General features: G+C 44.3%; 6 non-coding genes across 6 annotated transcripts; 5 read left to right on the top strand and 1 right to left on the bottom strand.

Moving 5' to 3' along the window:
• Window positions 1–739: 739 nt before the first annotated feature.
• On the top strand, window positions 740–812 carry TRNAT-UGU. Its single transcript has one exon. It is a non-coding gene; the product is annotated as a tRNA-Thr (tRNA).
• An 815-nt stretch (window positions 813–1,627) lies between these two features.
• Window positions 1,628–1,699, top strand: TRNAP-UGG. The gene has a single exon. It is a non-coding gene; the product is annotated as a tRNA-Pro (tRNA).
• A 2,098-nt stretch (window positions 1,700–3,797) lies between these two features.
• Window positions 3,798–3,870, top strand: TRNAV-AAC. The gene has a single exon. It is a non-coding gene; the product is annotated as a tRNA-Val (tRNA).
• Window positions 3,871–4,547: 677 nt separating this feature from the next.
• TRNAL-AAG lies at window positions 4,548–4,629 on the bottom strand. Its single transcript has one exon. It is a non-coding gene; the product is annotated as a tRNA-Leu (tRNA).
• A 2,191-nt stretch (window positions 4,630–6,820) lies between these two features.
• On the top strand, window positions 6,821–6,892 carry TRNAP-UGG. The gene has a single exon. It is a non-coding gene; the product is annotated as a tRNA-Pro (tRNA).
• A 1,092-nt stretch (window positions 6,893–7,984) lies between these two features.
• On the top strand, window positions 7,985–8,057 carry TRNAV-AAC. Its single transcript has one exon. It is a non-coding gene; the product is annotated as a tRNA-Val (tRNA).
• Window positions 8,058–19,142: the final 11,085 nt, after the last annotated feature.

Here is a 19,142-nt window from a genome sequence, read left to right as displayed (position 1 = left end):
TCCGACTGCCCAAATACTCCGGCTACTACATCACAGCCAACTCCCCCAGAGCCAGAGCACGAAAAGGTGGTCCAACAATCTACTGAGGGAAGGACTACCCCTGTCCATGGGACCACCCAAAAGCATACTACCATTGAAGGAGTAAGTGCTGCCTTAAAAATCCCTAAGCTGGTCCCCACCAAGAGGAGGATCAGCGCTCCCTCGCAGCTTACCTGAGGCAACTCCATCTCCAGACAGCTTAGTGCTTCCTCACAGACTGTTCATCATGACACCATCATCAGAAGGGTCAGTGCCCCCGCGCAGGTAACTTAATGGGATGACGTGTGATCTGCTGCATTTGTTGTATGCAATTAAAGTGCAGCGAACACACAACAACACTGCAAACTATTGATTTCCACTTCTGGCAAGCTGTATTTAATTTAGCCAACTTTCAGGGTGCAATACACAGTCAGTACAGCAGGTGGTAGCGTTACCACACATGTTTTTCAGGCACAGAGCCAGCTGGCCAGCAGTGTGTATGTGGCGAGTCCCTTTTCCTGTTTGTTTCTTAAAGCGGGCTGCAGAGCTTGGAGGACGAGCCAGAGGAGACTTTGTATGCAAATCCTTACATTGCCATCGACTCCTGGTGAATAAAGATACTTTTAATTGGGGTCAGAACATTAATCCAGATCCTGAGCAAAGCACAGGTCAAAAGATCTTCACCATTCTGGGCACGACAGAAGAAGCTTTTATAGCTGCAGGCTCCATAGCTCAGGGGTTAGAGCACTGGTCTTGTAAACCAGGGGTCGCGAGTTCAAATCTCGCTGGGGCCTAATGTTGCCCTTTTTCACCCCATGTCCCTTCATTTCATTTTTAAAAGATGTTACTTATTTTAACAAAAGCTTTTATCTCACTTTCCAGATCAGTCACATTCCTTGACTTTTTTCAAATGTCAACTGGTGTCTTGGGCCACCAGTTAATTATTTGACACACAGGCGAAGTGACAAGACAAACTTTGAAGCCGAGCTATTCTTCAGCTTACTTTCACCAACAGAAGCTGGTCCAACAAGAGATGTTACCTCACCCACCTTGTCACTCTACTATCCTTGGGGCAACACTGCAAATGGTAAATTCTTAGGAAGGCTGGAGATATATAATGTTGGCGCATCTAAGCACCTGCAATCATGGATTTTAAAATTTAGTACCTGACAGTCTCTTTCTCTTTGGGGGAAGGTTTTTATCTGGAAACACTTGCTGCCTCAGTTTACATTACAAAAAGCATGGGGTGGGGGGAGGGAATCAGTAGGATAAAAATCTGCCGCTCTCTACAGCTGTTACCAGAAATTTAGGAACTGTCAGATCCGCTGGGTGATACGTTTTTCACTTATGTCGTTGGAAAGAAAGAATGACTGACTGGAGAGGGGAAGGGATTAAAGGGAAAAAAATGAATTAAAGTCAAGCCTCTCTTGTTGAAAGCTGAATCACTGAGCAGTACTGGGCACTGAAGCGTTGGCAGAGGAAGAGGAAAGTGAGCTGGAGCAAGAGAATGGAAGGAAAGTGGAAATGATTCCAAAAAAGCAAAGGGCTCATGCAGCGCGTTACCTAAAGACAGCTCTCAAGTACTTCCTCAGGTGTTTGTTGTTACTATGGCTCGTTGGTCTAGGGGTATGATTCTCGCTTTGGGTGCGAGAGGTCCCGGGTTCAAATCCCGGACGAGCCCTCTTTTATATTTTAAAAATATGTATTGGCACTCTAAAAAACGTGCACAGTTTGCCTGTGAACAGTACAAAATATGCCCTGCTGTACAAATGAACAGGGCAGTGACGTCCTTGTGCTTTTGCAGTGGTTGCTTCTCTCTGGGGTTGGGGACTTGCCACGTGGTCTGATGAGTTTTTGCTGAGCCAGGCAGCACACACAGGGATTATACAACGGAATAGCGGGAAGAAAAACAAAACAAACTGGGGAGGAGTTAACCAGGGCGAACCAAGCTGGTGGGGAAGTGGGGAAGAAGAGATCAATAGATTTGGTGGGGGAGAGGAGGAATCAAGAAACGATGTCAGGAGGCTGTAGATAAAACATTCCCTATAGGGTGACCCAGGGTGGCATGTACCCCGCCGTGCAGGGCTCCCTGCAAGTCACCCAAGGGGCTCATAGCTCCCCAGAGTGGGGGTTGACAAGCTAGAAGTGGCATAACAGCAGGGCATAGAACCAGGGGACTGAGGGGGGATGTTGAGGGCTGGGGGGCAGGCTGCCAGTATGGGGACCAACTGGGGTTTCCTGGGGGAGCTGTGTAAGAGGGGAATTCGTGGGCGGTGGGAATTGTTTTCAGGGCTCCTGGCAAAGAGCGCGGCACGGGAGGGGGGGGGGGGCGTGTTAAAGCGGGGCACAGACAGTAGCAGGGTTATTTTTGGGAAAGGGATGCAGGGGTGCCTTAATGGGCTGCTTGGTACGGGAAGGAGGGAGGAATTCGGGTTCCTTGAATGGAGACCTGCAGAGCCTAATTAAGTGGGTGCTTTGCTGCGGGAGATCGTTGTTTTTTGGGGGAGGGTGGAAACAAGACTGATTATTTCTGCTATAGTTAGAGACATCCGGACAAGCATAGCAGAGACCTGGGGGTGGGGGGATGGGGAAAGGCGAGTTAAGTCATTCCCATCTGCACACATGCGGATGGAGAAACAAAATTCACAGTTGTGCTGTTACTTACACAGCAATACAATTGCACCCGCACATATAGACAGGAACGCATCAGCACACCCACCCAGCCAGCCACCAGCACTGCTGCATACAGAAACTTGGGCAAATCACCCTCTTGGGCAAACAGCTCATAGAGGTGCAGGCACACAAATCACACTGTGTGTTTAGAGTAAAAAAAAATCACGGTAACATATTCACACACTAATCCTATACGGGCTGTGCAGGCAAAGCCATTCACTGCAAAACTGCAGGATAAATGCACCACAGAGTTTTCACCCTATAAATTCCGCCTACAAATTACCAGGCTGTAGCTCAGTGCAATGGAATTATGTAGCACCCAAAGAAACAACACTCACAGTAAAACACATTTAAGCGCAAGTACACATAAACCACACAATACTAAACACACACAAACGAATCACGTTATTGTGCGTGCACACAGGGAGGTATTCTTCGACCCACAAACTATTAGTCTGACTAGCACAATGAGATCCTCATCTTGGTCAGTCCACAAACACTATCCTAGTAGAGGATAATAGTAATAATAAAACTGACCTATTCATCAACATACATGCAAATACTGAAATCACATAGGCAGGCCTACACAAAAATCGCACATGGAGGTGAGCACACAGCTATCAGAGACATAGACATCACAATCAGTCCAAAACACACAGGAAGGTGTAAACCACAGATTAAGAAACACAACCACCAAGTCCAGAGGCATTTTTCAAAAAAGCAAAATCATACCTAGGCACATAAAGAACATGAACATACACATGTATGCACACGTTTAAAATGATCACACATACACAAACAGAAGCATTGTCATACGTGAGCCTACTCAAAGCTTCATGTCTGTATGTGCACATTCACAAACAAATCACACAATCATGCGCTCACACCCATTTACAAATATCACAGCAGTTAGGGGACATTTGTGAGTACACAGTTTCACTGTACACGAACACACATACAGACCAACGTAACAGTCACAACCATCTGCAAACACAAAGCCACTGATTAACAAAAACCAGTACACTTACTTGAAAACATCAGCAAAGACACACGACCCACGGATTAGACATCTCTAGATAATCAGGGAGCATATATTTCACAGTTGGGTTTCTGTAGTGTAGTGGTTATCACGTTCGCCTAACACGCGAAAGGTCCCCGGTTCGAAACCGGGCAGAAACAACTTTGCAATTTTGATGTGGTGAACACTGTGTCATAGGGTATTGTTTCCAAAGTATGTTAAATAAGAACCCGTTTTGGAGAAGATTAAGTCTTAACGCTTGTGGCACATCCGCTGTTTCTCGTCTTTCTAATATCCTGTAACCGACACACTAACTACATGGCATACAGGACAAATCCTGACAATTTGTATTTGGATATTTTTGGGGGTGGAAAAAGAAAACTCAGGCATCTCTCGTACATTTCTCTTGCAGTGAATTGCTTTGCCTATAATGTTAAAGGGAGGGAGCATTGGCTGGTTTGAGATCTACACTCTCCTAATTTGCAAGTCCCTTTTGTCCGGAAGAAGTGACAGACAGAGCAGCTTTGCAGGGATCCATACAGATCCCCCGCTAATGCCCTGAATAGTTGCTGTGCTCTCTGGGCTGGAGAATAAATCCACAGCTGTCATGCACAGAGGGATATTCCACTTCGGTTATTTTTAGCACCGTGAAAACCGTCTACAAACAGGACCTTCCTGAAAACTGCCCCTCTCTTCAGTGAAGGTCAGTGTTCTCTGGGACGGGGCTATCAGGCAAGTGCAAAAGCATATCTGCTAATTAGCACCTCGAAATTGAAAGTCTCCATTTAGCTATTTTAAAAAATGGATCCTAAAGGAAAGGCAAAGCACAAAATCAACCTGGCAGCGGTGGGATTCGAACCCACGCCCCCGAAGAGACTGGAGCCTTAATCCAGCGCCTTAGACCGCTCGGCCACGCTACCTTGCTTAACAAATTCCTGGGTATGCCCCTTTCCTTGGCACAGTGCTCTCTGCACCGCTGAAAAAACTACAATTTGAGGGCCAAAAGCAATCTGAAAGCGTGCTGCACGCATCTCACAATGCACAATAAAAAAAAGTATAGTTCTAATTACAGCAGCCATTTACTACTCAATTCAAAGTCAACCCCCGCTGCCTATAGTCCTGCTCGTGTGTAAGGTAGTTTGGCACAAAAATTGGCACACAAAGAAAAACTGAAGTAATAAAATATTTCCTTGCTAACCCATAGTGACATTCCTTCAGATGTGGGAGTTTACTATAAAACTAGAAGGGCGTGATCTGTCTTTTGACATAATTATTACCTGGCTGCATTTAAAAGAAGAAGAAGGAGGAGAGGGAGAGAAAGAGCAGAAAAATAAAATAATAGTAATTTATTATTATTATCATTATTATTACCGGCTTTCCTCCAGAACTGAATGATATCCACTCTCATCCTGGGTCTCTCTCTTTCCCCCCTCCAGTAGCAACTATCTCAGATATCAATGGCAAACTATTTTAAAACCCGAATGATTTTGCTAAGTGGTAACTAAACGAAAAAGCGGGGGAAATTCCTCTCCTTTTCATCATTATCTGCAGCCAATCCATTCACACTCGACGTTTCACATGCCCCCTACACTATCTACTGTCCTCCCCCCAACCCACCCCATGCACACACTTTCTTCTCTACCCCCTCCACGTCTTCTATTATTGTTGTTATTACGTAGATCCCTCGTCTTATGTCACCCTCCATTCCTGTGCTTACAGATAAGCACAGATGTAAGCACATGGGCTCAAGAAACTGTCTGTTGGCAAGTTGCCCTGATCGTTAACATGTTATGCTATCCATAGCTGAGAGATTCTTTCTACAGTTCACTTTATTGGTCTAGACCCAGCTCCTTAGTGTGACTGAAAGGTTTAATGTGACCTGTTGTGTTTTTTTGTTTGGTTGGTTGGTTTTTTTTAAGTGTCAGGCATCCTAGTATATTTTATGCTCTGTTGGAAATCCTCTGATTGTTGACACCAACGGCCAAGTGTTTGAGTAATGTCTGCTTGAGGTATGAATTGGGTCCCAGGTGCCCTGAAAGCTCCCAGCAGGGTGACTTAGGCCCCAGGTTCTAGGGGGCAGCCTCAGGGAACAAGAAGACCTCTTCATTATTGAGAGTCCATGTGGCGTTTTGCTGGCTTCTCTCTGTGGAATCTGAAAGACTGAGACTTCTGTGTTTGTAACCCTTTAAATCCCCAAACCAATTAGAGGAAAAATTCTGTCACTTTAGATAAGCTATTACCAGCAGGAGAGTGGGGTGGGAGGAGGTATTTTTTCATGCTTTGTGTGTATATAATAAGATCTTCTACACTTTCCACAGTATGCATCTGATGAAGTGAGCTGTAGCTCATGAAAGCTTATGCTCAAATAAATTGGTTAGTCTCTAAGGTGCCACAAGTACTCCTTTTCTTTTTGCGAATACAGACTAACACGGCTGTTACTCTGAAATCTATGGACAATTGAGGAGGCGACACATTCTGGGGAGTTTATGCCCTGAAGCCTGAGAAGTGAAGGTCTTGTAGTTTTTATATATGTATACTGCAAGTTTCTTTTCTATCTATCTATCTGTCTATCAGTAAAAGGAGAATGATGTCCTTGCAATTTCAAATTTAACTCCACATAAAGAATTTTCTTTTTGTTTGTTTTGTATTGTTGGGGTGAAGGAGGAGTGGATTAGATAGATAGACAATATTGTAACTAGTAGACTTGTGGAAGAAGCAAATTTACTGTCATTTGACTTCAAAAAATGACAGCCTAGAATAGTGTACTGGTAGCTCTTGTCCACGTAGAATGGAGCCAATTAGGCAAAAAGAAATAAATGGCAGGAGAATGGTGAGCTTTCTCTTACCCTTAACAAGGAAAAGAGGCAACTAAAGTCACAAGTAAGAGAGAGACAAGGTGGGTGAGATAATACCTTTTATTGGACCAACTTCTGTTGGTGAATAGACAAGCTCTTGAGCTCCACCGAGCTCTTCTTCAAGTCCTTCACCAACAGAAGTTGATCCAATAAAAGAGACTACTTCAACCACCTTATCACTCTTACAACTTAAAATAAAAAAAACTACAACAGTAGAAAGAGACAAGAAGCTTCCAGTGAAAGGTGTTTTACACTTGGCTCGTTGGTCTAGGGGTATGATTCTCGCTTTGGGTGCGAGAGGTCCCGGGTTCAAATCCCGGACGAGCCCTCTCTCTTTCTTAAAAAAAATCCTGGTCTTTAGAACATTTTCTCTTTTGTTATTCTCTAACTGATCAGCTCAGCTTTCAACAATCCCTATTACCAAAAAACCTAGTGGGCTGATGGTGACAACCCAGCAGCAGTGTTTCTGTTCAGTGAAAGTTACATGAGCCTTGATTTGGGGTTTTTTAAAAAGCTAAATCTTTCAAGCCTACACACAGCTAAAAGAGACCGGGGTTTCAAGCCCTGTCCAAGAAAGGAGCAGCTGTTTGTTCTCCTGGTTGAGTTTCCTGGTGCCTTGCAAGATTCTGTTTCTCTCAGTTGCTGGCCCTTTGCCACCGCTAGCTAGTTCTGCCACAAAGGGGAGCAGCAGATTGTGAAATAGACTGAGGCGACACAATTGTCTGTTCTGTTCATTCCTTCTGAAGCACCTGGTGGTGGCCACTGTTAGAGGACAGGATACTGGGCTAGATGGACCATTGGTCTGACCCAGTCTGGCTGTTCTTATAGAAGCCAGCTGCCTGCTGGTGTGACCTGTCGATTCCTTTTTGTTTCAGAAACTCTGGAATTGGGGGAATTCCCCCAACCATAAAATGCACAGGCAAGAGAAAGAGGGTTAGAACAGGGAAAGAGCAGCTGTGAGAGAGGCGCCGCAGGCAGCTAAATCTCCAGAGTGCCACCACCTCATCTCACATCGTCTCATCAGTCTCCCTGGAAATGCACCTGAAGGCATGCACTCTCAGAATCATGCTCACACAAAACTACACCTGGAGAAAGAATACAATCAAAACTCAAAAAAAGAGAGGGCCACACTATTTCACATGCTTACAGATGCAAGCTTCACACATATACCAGGTCCAACTTCATCCAGAAGGGGGCAGTACAGACACATAAATACTGCATCTGATGAAGTGAGCTGTAGCTCACGAAAGCTTATGCTCAAATAAATTGGTTAGTCTCTAAGGTGCCACAAGTACTCCTTTTCTTTTTGCGGATACAGACTAACAGGGCTGCTACTCTGAAACCAATAAATATTAAACTGCACCTATTTCATTAACAAAGGTTAGACCACAAAGGGATAAAAAAAAAACAAAGCAGATGGGTTTCTGTAGTGTAGTGGTTATCACGTTTGCCTAACATGCAAAAGATCCCTGGTTCAAAACCAAGCAGGAACATGCATCTCACCTCCTTTCTGCAGGGATAATTTTCCTTGTGTATCTTAAACTAATAACATTTCTTTTTTAAGTGCCTACAAAACATTCTTCTATTTTATGCAATCTCAAGAGCTGTCTGAACCTATACAATGGGCTCAATCAAGTTACAACAGATGAGCCAAAGTTATCTTGCCACACTGATATACTGGAAAATTGTTTACATGTATATTTAGATTACAATGTTGCAAAAGAAAAGGTGGCTATGAAACATATTGTAAAACAAACAAACAAAAGGCCTTTGGGCCATATCATGATCTCATTTACTCTGTGCTAAATTATTAGGCTCTCCATTTAGTATTATTGTTAGTAGTAATAGTACTCGTCATCATCATAGCTCTAGTAGCCCAACTCATGACCAGTGCTAGGTATGGTGAACACAGAACAAATAGAGTTTCTGTGGCAGTGTTGGTCCCAGAATATTAGAGACAAGGTGAGTGAAGTAATATCTTTGACTGGACCAACTTGTTGTAGTGAGAGAGCTTTGGAACTTATACAGAGCTCTTCTTCAGATTGTGTAAGCGCAAAAGCATGTCTTTCTCACCTACAGAGGTTGGTCCAATAAAATATATCACCTCCCCCGCCTTGTCTCCCACAGAACCAAATAGACAGTTCTTGCCCCCAAAGAACTTACCATCTAGAAGTCAGTGTGAGAGGAAAATCAACCTCAATGATTGGGGCTGGGGAAGGGGACTAAATGACCTGAATTTCCCTTCTTAAGTAAGGATGATTAAGTCTTTTGGGGATGGGGAAATACAGGAATGAAGCCAATAGATTTTTTGTTCAAAACTAGATATCAAATAAGATTCTAGAGAAATTAAACTAAAAACCTAGGGAAGTTAAAAGAGAGTGAGTCTGTGATGTGTTCGGAGCATGGACTGGCTCTTTCTGTGTGCTTGTAAAGTGCTTAGCATAAGAGAGTTCTGATCTGGATTGGGACTTTTGTCATCTCTCTTAACTCTGGAATCACTACAGCCATGATCATTTGACAGATAGATACAGATATTGTCTCCTGTCTATTATCACTCTGAGTCTACAGTCGGGCATTTCCCAACACAGTTATGTTGATTAGGGTGTGATTCCCCCCTCCCCCCCCTTCTAAATAACTTAGTGGCAAAACTCTTAAGTGTAGGTCAGGCCTCAGTGTAATCTTCTGTAGATGCTCATTTCAAAACTCCTTGACCAGAACGCTCTGGAACTGATTTCCATAGGTGCTGGGCACCTTTAGGTCATAGTGACTTCAGGAGGAGATTCAAGTTCTAGTGCTCTGACAAATCTGGCCTTCTGCCCTTCACGTGGGTTTCATTAGCTGCACTGATCCAGAGGTGCACATCTGTTCTGGCATGTATAGGCAAAGATGCCAAAACAAATTTAGCCTGAATGAGCAAGAGATGGGCTGGGATCCAATGGAACTGCTGGAGCATAGGTGTGACCCTCTCATGGAGACCTCTATCACTGAAATTCTTTCCCATAAGATGTTAGAATGGCCACTTATCTTGTCACCTTTAGAAACAATAGGTCTGACCTTCCTCTTTATCATTATAAAGCACTGGCTATAGAAAACATACTCTATAAACCTGTGGGGTGCAGACCCCTTCCACAGACCACTCTTAGTATGAGAGAAGGGGATCAAGACTTGTACTCCTACTCTCTGTCTCTCTCTCTCTCCAGTTTTAGTCTGCTGTTCATCACCATAGTATCTGAGAATCATCCCCATAAAATCAATAGCAATAGCCAACTCCCCTGATTGGTTTCATTGAGTCTTTGTCACGTTTCTCTTTTTGGGGTCAAAATTCTGCTTGGGGTAGGCTCTTGGGGTATGTCTTTTTTTATTTGGTAGGGATTTAAGGGTAGAAGTGAGCTTCCATATTTTGAATGTCATTGTTATGTCAGAGGGGTCCACAGGTCGGAGAACACAACCTAGTCATGCATAAACTTGAGGCCACAGAGATGAGATACAAGGGAAGTGGTGGATTCTCCATTACTCAAACCCTTCAAATCTAGCCTGGATGCCTTTCTGGATGATATGCTATGTCCCTCAACTGGGTGAAATGTAATGATCTATGGTATACAGGAGGTCAGATTATTTGATTTCTTCTGGCCTTAAACTCTCTGAATCTTGTAGTGAAGTTGTCAGCAGGCCCTGAATTAGGGTGACCAGACAGCAAGTGTGAAAAATCGGGACTAGGGGTGGGGGATAATAGGAGCCTATATAAGAAAAAGACCCCAAAATAGGGACTGTCCCTACAAAATCGGGACATCTGGTCACCCTACCCTGAATCAAGAATTTCCTTGTTTCCTCTGTGTTTGAATTCTTACCCATAATGTGGACATGATTAAGTTATTGCCCTGGTGAGAAGGTGGCTGTAAACAGAGACCAATATCTGAAGCTGAATGCAAAAGCTAGGTCAACTCTTCATGAATGGGTCTGTCTAATACTATATGTAGGTAACATCACCCAGCTTGTATACCACTAGTAGTAAACAGTAAGAGGAAATACAAATCAACTGAGAAAATGAGAACAATAGCATAGTGAAAGTTAAAGCAATGTTTTTATCACACCATTGATGCCAGATTTGATCTCCTGCTTCTGAGACGAGTGTGGTTCTTGATCCATCTTCAAACAGTTTCAATGGAGGCAAAAAACTTAAGTGGTTTTAAGAGGGTGCTTGATAAAATCATGAATAGGATTATATGGTGTGGCTACCTTCAGTAGCTGGACCTAATGATTCCAGAGGTCCTTTCCAGTCATACATTCTTAAGTCCTCCACTTCTCTGAGCAGGAGTTCTATATATTCAGCTGTGCTGCCCCTTACACCTGGGAAAAGCATCCAGTCCAAGTCCACCAAGTTACCCACTTGCCCTCCTTCAAGTACTTCCTCGAAACTCCCCTCTGCCAAGCTGTGATCTGACAGTAGCCAGGGAAGTGGTGAGCTGTGCTCACCATCCATGATTTGCTAACAACTGAGAGCAATCTGCTACTTTTGTTCCACTCTCTCTCCTGCCCTTTCTGCTTGTCTCATCCATCTCTTGTCTTTCAGCCCTTGTCTCCACTAAATAAGATTTGTGGGTATTGCTATATCAGAAACCCACTCTAGTGAAGACTCATAGCTCATATAAGAACATACGAATACCATACTGGTCAGACCAAAGGTCCATCTAGCCCAGTATCCTTGTTTTCCAACAATGCCAGGTGCTTCAGAGGGAATGAAAAGAACAGGTAATCATCCAGCGATCCATCCCCCGTCACTTCTAGCACCAATAGGGTGACCAGACAGCAAATGTGAAAAATTGGGATGGGGGTGGGGGGTAATTGGAGCCTATATAAGAAAAAGACCGAAAAATAGGGACTGTCTCTGTAAAATTGGGACATCTGGTCACCCTAAGCACCAGGGGGTCATGGTCCTTGCCTCGGGCACCTAAGCACTATGGAAATACAAACACATAACAATCGAGTAATTTTTCAGTATAGCTTATACTGCTCCCTGCTCCCTGAATGAAATAAGTTATAGCAGGAAAAAGAGATTAGAATTGTGCCAGCACTCAGGCCTTCTGATGGTATAAAAATGTCATAATGAAACCACCCCCTGATATGATTATATCAGCAATAGCTTCTAGTATAGACCTAATCTCTGTTTGTACACTCTTTGGGGAAGACACTGTTCTGTGATTCGTGTTTGTACAGCATTTCCACAATGAGACCCTGTCCTGGCTGGCATCTAAGTTTACTGTGGTATCATCTCTTTGGAATTATTCATATGTAATCACCAGAGGGCATCCCATTAGAAGGCAGTCTCTCACATGATGCAGGAAAATTCAGGCTCTGCAAGCATGGTCAGAGTCTGTAGGAGCTGTCTTGTCATGTAACTAATAAAGAGAGTTGTGCTTTAAACTCTATATCCCTGGTTTTCCTCGGGTTCCTGAAATACAGAGACTGCAGCACACTCACAGGGAAAGTACCTAGAGGTGACTGACTGTGTTATAATGTAAGAATGGCCATATTGGGTCAGACCAAAGGTCCATCTAGCCCAGTATCCTGTCTTCTAACAGTGGGTGATGCCAGGTGCTTCCGAGGGAATGAACATAATAGGGCAATTACTGAATGATCCATCCCCTGTTCTCCAGTCCCAGCTCCTGGCAGTTAGAGGCTTATGGAAAACACCACAGTATAAATGCTAAGTAATAACAGTAAATACTAATGATGAATAATGTAAATGAGCTTCCCTCTCATTAGTGATGTGTTAGGTCTCATTGAGCAAAGGGGTGGAAAGAAAGAAAGAAAGAAAGAAAGAAAGAAAGAAAGAAAGAAAGAAAGAAAGAAAGAAAGAAAGAAAGAAAGAAAAAGAAAGAAAGAAAAATTATGTGTATGATTTAAGAATGAAAGGACCTAATGATGATGATGATGTGAGCAAATGCACCAGCCACTCATTCCTGGCAGCATTCTCCCCTCTGGTCTGCAACATTACCTACCACTCCCTTCCCATTGCTGTTACATTTCAAAACATATGCACAGCATGGGAACAGCTCACAGTAATTCATAACAGAGCCTCCCCTTGCTTGTTCATGACCCTCAAGTGCCATCTTGTGGCCTTTTTGTATCACTGTTTTGTAAGAGTTGAAATCCCTGAAGACTATTGCATAAGTTGGGATTTATTTATTTATTTTAATCTACAGCCGTTTGCACTCTGAAATCTGCTTGCAGAGAATCTCTCTCTTGCTTTCTAACTATCTGTACAATCTGTATTTTAACAGGGATATTAGTTGTGATGCAAACTAGCTTCATTAACTGCCACTACGTTTAAGGTTAGGTCAGGTTTTTTGTTTTAATGACAGGTTTATGGTTGCTCATAACCTTTCTGAAAATTACTCTGTTTAATTATAATGCAAGAATATATTACATTTGTCTAATCATTCACTGGCAGCATTCATTTCCTCTCTCTCTCTCTCTCTCTCTCTCTCTCTCTCTTTCTTTCTTTCTTTCTTTCTTTCTTTCTTTCCACCCCTTTGCATTGTTGAGAACTGGGTAAACATTCCTGGATTTCTTCTCCATTTTCTTCAGAGCAAGATGTGCCAGGAAGAAGCCGGACAGGGTATTTTCATCCTTAACAGCAAAGACGTCTCCTTCTTTCTCTATCACCTTCTCTCACCTAAGCATATGAGTCCATTAGACATATTAAAAGCAGTGCAATGTGCAAATGCATTACCAATATTTGTTTCAAAGCAACGATAAAACAGAGTGAAAGTATAGACTGATCTGCACACAGTGGGGCTTAATGGCCTAAAACCTAATAATAAATACAAATCAAATTAATAACAACATTAATTTGTTAATTTTGCACCACTCAGGATCTCAAACTAGAGTTTATGTGGGACTTAAGTGGTTGCCTAGGCCGTGTATTGGCCCTCTGCACTGGGGCCCATCTCATCCAAACTCAGAATCACACAGTATTTTCAGAGCAGTAGCCGTGTTAGTCTGTATCAGCAAAAACAATGAGGAGTACTTGTGGCACCTTAGAGACTAACAAATTTATTTGGGCATAAGCTTTTGTGGGCTAAACCCACTTCATCAGATGCATGCAGTGGAAAATACAGTGGGAAGATATATATATATATATATACAGAGAACATGAAAAAATGGGGGTTGCCATACCAACTCTAATGAGAGTAATCAATTAAGGTGGGCTATTATCAGTAGGAGAAAAAAAAACTTTTGTAGTGATAATCAGGATGGCCCATTTCAAACAATTGACAAGAAGGTGTGAGTAACAGTAGGGGAAAATTAGAATGGGGAAATAGTTTTTAGTTTGTGTAATGAATCATCCACTCCCAGTCTTTATTCAAGCCTAATTTAATGGTGTCCAGTTTGCAAATTAATTCCAGTTCTGCAGTTTCTCGTTGGAGTCTGTTTTTGAAGTTTTTTTGTTGAAGAATTGCAACTTTTAGGTCTGAAACTGAGTGTCCAGGGAGGTTGAAGTGTTCTCTGACTGGTTTTTGAAAGTTATAATTCTTGACGTCTGATTTGTGTCCATGTATTCTTTTGCATAGAGACTGTCCGGTTTGGCCAATGTACATGGCAGGGGGCATTGCTGGCACATGATGGCATATATCACATTGGTAGATGTGCAGGTGAACGAGCCTCTGATAGTGTGGCTGATGAGATTAGGCCCTATGATGGTGTCCCCTGAATAGATATGTGGACACAGTTGGCAACGGGCTTTGTTGCAAGGATAGGTTCCTGGGTTAGTGTTTTTGTTGTGTGGTGTGTGGTTGCTGGTGAGTATTTGCTTCAGGTTGGGGGGCTGTCTGTAAGTAAGGAATGGCCTGTCTCCCAAGATCTGTGAGAGTGATGGGTCGTCCTTCAGGATAGGTTGTAGATCCTTGATGATGGGCTGGAGAGGGTTTAGTTGGGGGCTGAAGGTGACAGCTAGTGGCATTCTGTTACTTTCTTTGCTGGGCCTGTCCTGTAGTAGGTGACTTCTGGGTGCTCTTCTGGCTCTGTCAATCTGTTTCTTCACTTCAGCAGGTGGGTATTGTAGTTTTAAGAATGCTTGATTGAGATCTTGTAGGTGTTTGTCTCTGTTTGAGGGATTGGAGCAAATGTGGTTGTATCTTAGAGCTTGGCTGTAGACAATGGATTGTGTGATGTGGTCTGGATGAAAGCTGGAGGCATGTAGGTAAGTATAGCAGGTATAGTAGGTTTCCGGTATAGGGTGGTGTTTATGTGACCATCGCTTATTAGCACTGTAGTGGATCTCTTGTGTGGACTAGTCCAGGCTGAGGTTGATGGTGGGATGGAAATTGTTGAAATCATGGTGGAATTCCTCAAGGGATTCTTTTCCATGGGTCCAGATGATGAAGATGTCATCAAAGTAGTGCAAGTAGAGTAGGGGCGTTAGGGGACAAGAGCTAAGGAAGCGTTGCTCTGGGTCAGCCATAAAAATGTTGTCGTAGTGTGGGGCCATGCTGGTACCCATAGCAGTGCCACTGACTTGAAGGTATATGTTGTCCCCAAATGTGAAAGAGTTATGGGTGAGGACAAAGTCACAAAGTTCAGCCACCAGGTTTGCTGTGACTTTATCAGGGATACTGTTCCTGATGGTTTGTAGTTCATCTTTGTGTGGAATGTTAGTGTAGAGGGCTTCGACATCCATAGTGGCCAGGATGGTGTTTTCAGGAAGATCACCGATGGATTGTAGTTTCCTCAGGAAGTCAGTGGTGTCTTGAAGATAGCTGGGAGTGCTGGTAGCATAGGGCCTGAGGAGAGAGTCCGCATAGCCAGACAATCCTGCTGTCAGGGTGCCAATGCCTGAGATGATGGGGCATCCAGGATTTCCAGGTTTATGGATCTTGGGTAGCAGATAGAATACCCCTGCTCGGGGTTCCAGGGGTGCGTCTGTGCGGATTTGTTCCTGTGGCTTTTTCAGGGAGTTTCTTGAGCAGATGGTGTAGTTACTTTTGGTAACCCGCAGTGGGATCAGAGGGTAATGGCTTGTAGACAGTGGTGTTGGAGAGCTGCTGAGCAGCCTCTTGTTCATTTTCCAACCTATTCATGATGACAGCACCTCCTTTGTCAATATCATCCGTGTTCAGGAAAGCTCTATAGCAGGTGCTTGAGAGGCAATAAGACCATAACATAAGAACATGAGAACGGCCAGACTGGGTCAGACCAACGGTCCATCTAGCCCAGTATCCTGTCTTCCGACAGTGGCTAATGCCAGGTGCCCCAGAGGGAATGAACAGAACAGGTGATCACTGAGTGATCCATCCCCTGTCGCCCATTCCCTGCTTCTGGCAATGTGAACTCGTGGGCCAAGCACAGGAGTGGGAGTCAGGAATTCTGGATTCTATTCCAAGCTCTGCAACTGAGCTGCATGATGACTTTGGGCAAGCCACTTCCCCTTTCCGTGCCTCAGTTTCCTCACCTATAAAATGGGGGTAATGATAATGTTCCATCTTTGTGAAGTGCTTTGAGATCTAGGTTTGTTAAGGGCTCTAAAAGAGTTGGGTATTTTTAAGTCCCACTGACTCCAATGATTAGTTGAGCATGTGCTTACATGCTTTCCTCAGTATTGTTGCTTGCCTTAATCAGCTTTGGAAATTTCAGCCTGTGATTTCAATACATTTGTAGCCAAAAATTCACCTGAGTTAGAACATTCTTCAAAGCGTCTCTGAAAGCAAAGGAAAATAATCTTCTGCCATTTTTATTTGTATTTTTGTTGCTTCTTTACAATAGAATCTTTTTGCCTTTCCCCCCCAAAAGTCTAATTTTAAAAAACAAACAAAAATTAGGACTATCAAACTGAAATTTTTTTTGCTAACTCCAAGGTGTGAATGGGGAATATTAATTAAAGAAGTAGTGGTGACAAATATTCATCAGTGAAAGCTTTTCTCTCAACTGCACATCAGGTGTTTGAGTTGAACATATCTGCAAAGGAATAAAATAAGGTTAAAAAAAGCACAAATAATTTTAAATGATGTGAGGAGAAATAGCCTCCCCATATGTCACTTGCACAATATTTCTGATAGCAGTTCTCCAGTCATCTGTAGGAGAAAAAGAGTAGACGAGCCTGAATATTTAAATGCAAAAGACGCTTTCAAACCTTCTTTTCTACTACTACTACTAAATAAAGGAACAACAGAACAGTAGGGCCCACTATGTGGAAAGCACCATCCACACACACACTCAAACACCCACTTTCCCCACCTCTTTGAAGGTGGTCATTAAAACAATGACACCCAATAAGCACAGTAGGCCATTCCTTATCTCTAACGAACTTTTGATCCCTGGATATACTGGACTCAGTTTCCATTTGAAAGTGGATCTTCATGCTTCCTTCTCTGGTGGCCTGTATGTTCCACTCTCTTTTAAAATTTTGATTGATTGCTTCTGGTAAGGAGCATCTGGGAGCAAGGATATAAACAACCCAAGGTGTCAAGAAAATGAACTTTATTTAAAACGGCATCTCTCAGGCCTCTATTCTCCACCCTAAAGAAGAAAAACAAATGGGCACAACCACACTCTGCCTCTCCTCCACTGTCTCCTTGGCAGCTTACCTTTAACACAAGATGCTCTCCTAGTTACCTAGGTTTTCATACCCATATCACCCCACTGGTGTCTAGTGAGGCACTATATGGCTAAAGTGGGATCACCCAATGACACTCCCAACCTAGCACAGAGCCTTAGATCCAACCACATGGAACTCTATGCATTGAGCTGAAGGTGTATCTCCATTTGCCTGAAGCAGCTGTAGGCTATTATCCTCTTTTGGGACCATCCATTAGACGGCGGATGATCAGTATGGTCTAGTTAATACTTAGTCCTGCCATGAGTGCAGGGCACTGGGCTAGATGACTTCTTGAGGTCCTTTCCAGTCCTATGATTCTATGTGCTAAATCAGTGGGTTAGATAAAGATACAGAGACAGCAGCTTTTTCTTTCCTCACCGATTCTTCATAGATTATAAGGCCAGAAGGGACCATTTTAATCATCTTGTCTGACCTCCTGCATAGCCCAGGCTAGACAATTTCAGCCAGTTATCCCCAGTCTCTAGCCCAGAGGTGGGCAAACTACAGCCGCGGGACCGTCTTGCCTGGCTCCTGAGCTCCTGGCCCGGGAGGCTCGCTCCCGGCCCCTCCCCTGCTGTTCCCCCTCCCCATTGCTGCCGGTGCAATGCTCTGGGTGGCAGAGCAGTGAGCTCCTGGGGCAGCGCAGCAGCAGAGCCCAGCCTGACCCGGTGCTCTGTGCTGCATGGCGCGGCTGCCTGTCCTGGTGCAGCTGTGCCGCCAGTCACCGGTGCTCCAGGCAGCACGGTAAGGAGGCAGGGAGCAGGGGAGTTGGATAGAGGGCAGGGGACTTCAGGGTGGTGGTCAGGGGGTAGGGGTGTGGATAGGGGTCGGGGCAGTCAGAGGGCGGGGAACAGGGTGGTTGAATGGGGGCGGGGGTCCCTGGGGAGCAGTCAGGAAGGAGAGGGGGGTTTGGATGGGGCAACGGGGGGCAGTCAGGGGCAGGGGTTTCAGGGGCAGTCAGAGGACAGGGAGAAGGGGTGGTTGGATGTGGCAAGGATCCCAGGGGGCCATCAGGAAGGAGAGGGGGGGTTAGATGGGGCGGCGGGGGGCAGTCAGGGGCAGGGGGTCTGGGGGCGGACAGGGGACAGAGAGCAGGGGGTGGATGGGGCAGGGATCCCAGGGGGACTGTCAGCGGGTGAGAAGCAGTGGGTGGGTCAGATAGGGGGTGGGGGCCGGGCCATGCCTGGCTGTTTAGGGAGGCACAACCTCCCCTAACTGGCCCTCCATACAATTTCAGAAACCCGATGCAGCCCTCAGGCCAAAAAGTTTGCCCACCCCTGCTCTAGCCCATAAGTTATGGCTGAGTTAAAGATCTTTTAGGAAGAGATATCCAGTCCTGATTGAAAGACTCTCAGTGATGTACAATCTACCACATCCTTAGGCGAGTTATTCCAATGGTTAATCCTCTCACTGTTAAAAAATTGTGCCCTACAAAAAGTCTGAATGTGTCTTGCTTCAGCTGCCAGCCTCAAATGTTTCCCTCCCATTTCCCCCGCCCCCACCTTCAGCAATTATGGTTTCTGATGCTTGTACTTCTTCCTCAACTCTGGTGGCAAAGCTGGGTCAAGTTCTCTTTCTCCCTGTCCAGTATTTCTCTCTCCTCTTTCTCCAGCCAGATGAGGAGGAGTGCATTTTGGGCCAGGAACACACAGCACACACACACAGGTAGGGCCACACCCCACTGCAGACACAGACTGAAGTCAGCTCTGTGTGAGAGGACTCCCCCAGCACTCAAGTGCACACACCTTTTTGGGAGATAACCCCAAAATAATACTGTCTTGCGCTTTATAGAAAAATCTGCACAGAGCAAGCTCATAAAAATCCGCCCTCTTCCTCAATGTGAAGAGAGATGTGCACATTTCTTGCCCTCCCAGTTAGAAATTGCAGAAACTGGGTTTTATTATAAATAAGAAATAAGTTTATTAACTACGAAAGATGGATTTTAAGTGAATATAAGAGACAACAGACAGAACAAAGCAGATTA

Source organism: Chelonia mydas, chromosome 14, assembly GCF_015237465.2.
Source record: "Chelonia mydas isolate rCheMyd1 chromosome 14, rCheMyd1.pri.v2, whole genome shotgun sequence".
Taxonomy (NCBI): domain Eukaryota; kingdom Metazoa; phylum Chordata; order Testudines; family Cheloniidae; genus Chelonia; species Chelonia mydas.
Note: the sequence above shows the minus strand (reverse complement) of the source record. Positions and strands in the feature narration are given on the sequence as shown.